We start from the raw sequence: 2,636 nt of genomic DNA, 5'->3' as shown, positions 1-2,636 counted from the left end.
TCAGCGGGAAGCCTGCTACTCCCAATCCCAATCCCTCTGCTTGTGTTCCCTCTCTCTTTCTGTCTCTCTCTGTCAAATAAATAAAATCCTTAAAAAAAATTTCTAAGGCAAAAGTGAACAAGGGCAAAGTATTAGAAACCAGTATGACTAAGCAAGAAGAGCATATACAACAGATTTAGCAGAATTTCATTCAGTCCATTTTCAATTAAATAAAAAAAAAAAAAAAAAAAACATTATAGGGAACTTTCCAGAACGCTCGGTGAGATGCGGAGGAGCGGCGGCTACACGAGCTGCGCCCAGCAACACGCTCCTTCCCCCTCCCCCACATCGGCCTCAGTCCTCTCACCGGCTGTAGAAAATGGTGAAAGAAACCACTTATTATGATGTTTTGGGGGTCAAACCCAATGCCACTCAAGAAGAACTGAAAAAGGCCTACAGGAAACTGGCTTTGAAGTATCACCCTGATAAGAATCCAAATGAAGAAGAGAAGTTTAAACAGATTTCTCAAGCTTATGAAGTACTCTCTGATGCAAAGAAAAGGGAATTATATGACAAAGGAGGTGAACAGGCAATTAAAGAAGGTGGAGCTGGTGGTGGTTTTGGCTCCCCCATGGACATCTTTGATATGTTTTTTGGAGGAAGAGGAAGAATGCAGAGAGAAAGGAGCGGTAAAAATGTTGTGCATCAGTTCTCAGTAACCTTAGAAGATTTATATAATGGTGCAACAAGAAAACTAGCTCTGCAAAAGAATGTGATTTGCGATAAATGTGAAGGCTGAGGTGGTAAGAAAGGAGCAGTTGAGTGTTGTCCCAATTGCCGAGGTACTGGAATGCAAATAAGAATTCATCAGATAGGACCTGGAATGGTTCAGCAAATTCAGTCTGTGTGCATGGAGTGCCAGGGCCATGGGGAATGGATCAGTCCTAAAGATAGATGTAAAAGCTGCAATGGAAGGAAGATAGTTCAAGAGAAGAAGATTCTAGAAGTTCATATTGACAAAGGCATGAAAGATGGCCAGAAGATAACATTCCATGGTGAGGGAGACCAAGAACCAGGACTGGAACCAGGAGATATTATCATTGTTTTAGATCAGAAGGACCATGCTGTTTTTACTCGGTGAGAAGACCTTTCCATGTGTATGGACATACAGCTGGTTGAAGCACTGTGCGGTTTTCAAAAGCCAATATCTACTCTTGACAACCGAACCATTGTCATCACCTCTCATCCAGGTCAAATTGTCAAGCATGGAGATATCAAGTGTGTGCTAAATGAAGGCATGCCAATTTATCGTAGGCCATATGAGAAGGGTCGCCTCATCATCGAATTTAAGGTAAATTTTCCAGAGAATGGCTTTCTGTCTCCTGATAAACTCTCTTTGCTGGAAAAACTCCTACCTGAGAGGAAGGAAGTAGAAGAGACTGATGAAATGGACCAGGTAGAATTGGTGGACTTTGATCCAAATCAGGAAAGATGGTGCCATTACAATGAGGAAGCATATGAGGATGATGAACATCATCCCAGGGGTGGTGTTCAGTGTCAGATCTCTTAATGTGGCCAGTGTATAACACTGCTGGCATTTTATGTGCAGTAGTGAATGAGTGAAGGACTATAATCATAGCTCACTACTTGCTATTGTTTTTGTTTTAATATTCAACTATAGTAGTGTTTTAAAAGTTAAATGAAGAATAAACTCAAATATAAAAGCTCTGACTTTGCCCCGTATGTATGATGACTTCAGTCATCATAGATAAGTTTAATATTTGTAAAAACTGCTTTCAAAAAAATTATCCCCTAGCATTTGTTAGGCCATACCTTGTAATTAATTTCAGTTCTATGTATATGAAACAGCTCAGACTGAAATGCTGGGTGTATGTATTCACTTCAATGTATGACCCTTAACTGTTAAGCTATGAAATTAAAACTTGTATTTAATTGGCAATCAGACAAAGAATTTGTAGAGAAATTGGTCTATAGTTGGTCTATAGTTATGTTAAGTGGTCTATAGTGGTCTATAGTTGGTCTATAGTTGGTCTATAGTTATGTTAAGTGGGATTCATTGTGATGCCTCTGCATTTATTGCCTCAACTGTTACTTGAAGATGGCATGCTATGTAATTTGGCCTGTGGTATCAGTGATAGAAAAGATACCTCTTTAAAGAAGGGGTTTGTCATATGCTGCTGCTTGAGGGCTTGCACTTGTAGAATTGCATTCCCTTCTGTGCCATCTTTTCCTTCCCCTTTTTTTAATATATATATATATCAGTCCTGGTTATACTTTTTTGCCTTCTCTTTGGACCATGATAAGCTTCAGAGTAGTGGCTTCGGGAGCAGGGTAACTTACAGTGAAGAGACATTTACGTGGAGAAGTTTGCATGTATGAGATAGGAAGGTTTTTTTTTTAATTTAAGGTATGTTTCAGGCTTACTTTAAATAACGCTTTGAAGTAACTGTAATTTAATGTTGGTAGTATAGCAAATTATGATGAATAGCTTTAATTGTATGTTTAAAAAGTCATGTTCACAAGCTTAAATCTGGTTATCAGAATTAAGCAATTGGAATGTATGAATGTCTCCTTAATATACTGATTACAAAGCAAAAAAAAAAATTATAACACTGACATTAGAGACAATCAGAGGC

General features: G+C 38.5%; 1 pseudogene; it reads left to right on the top strand.

The window, feature by feature from the left end:
• Window positions 1-358: 358 nt before the first annotated feature.
• On the top strand, window positions 359-1,549 carry LOC131831389 (dnaJ homolog subfamily A member 1-like; annotated as a pseudogene).
• The last annotated feature ends 1,087 nt before the right edge of the window (window positions 1,550-2,636 follow it).

The sequence above is a fragment of the Mustela lutreola genome, chromosome 5 (assembly GCF_030435805.1).
Source record: "Mustela lutreola isolate mMusLut2 chromosome 5, mMusLut2.pri, whole genome shotgun sequence".
In the NCBI taxonomy this organism is placed as follows: Eukaryota; Metazoa; Chordata; class Mammalia; order Carnivora; family Mustelidae; genus Mustela; species Mustela lutreola.
The sequence above is the reverse complement of the archived record's forward strand: the minus strand, read 5'-3'. Positions and strand labels throughout refer to the sequence as shown.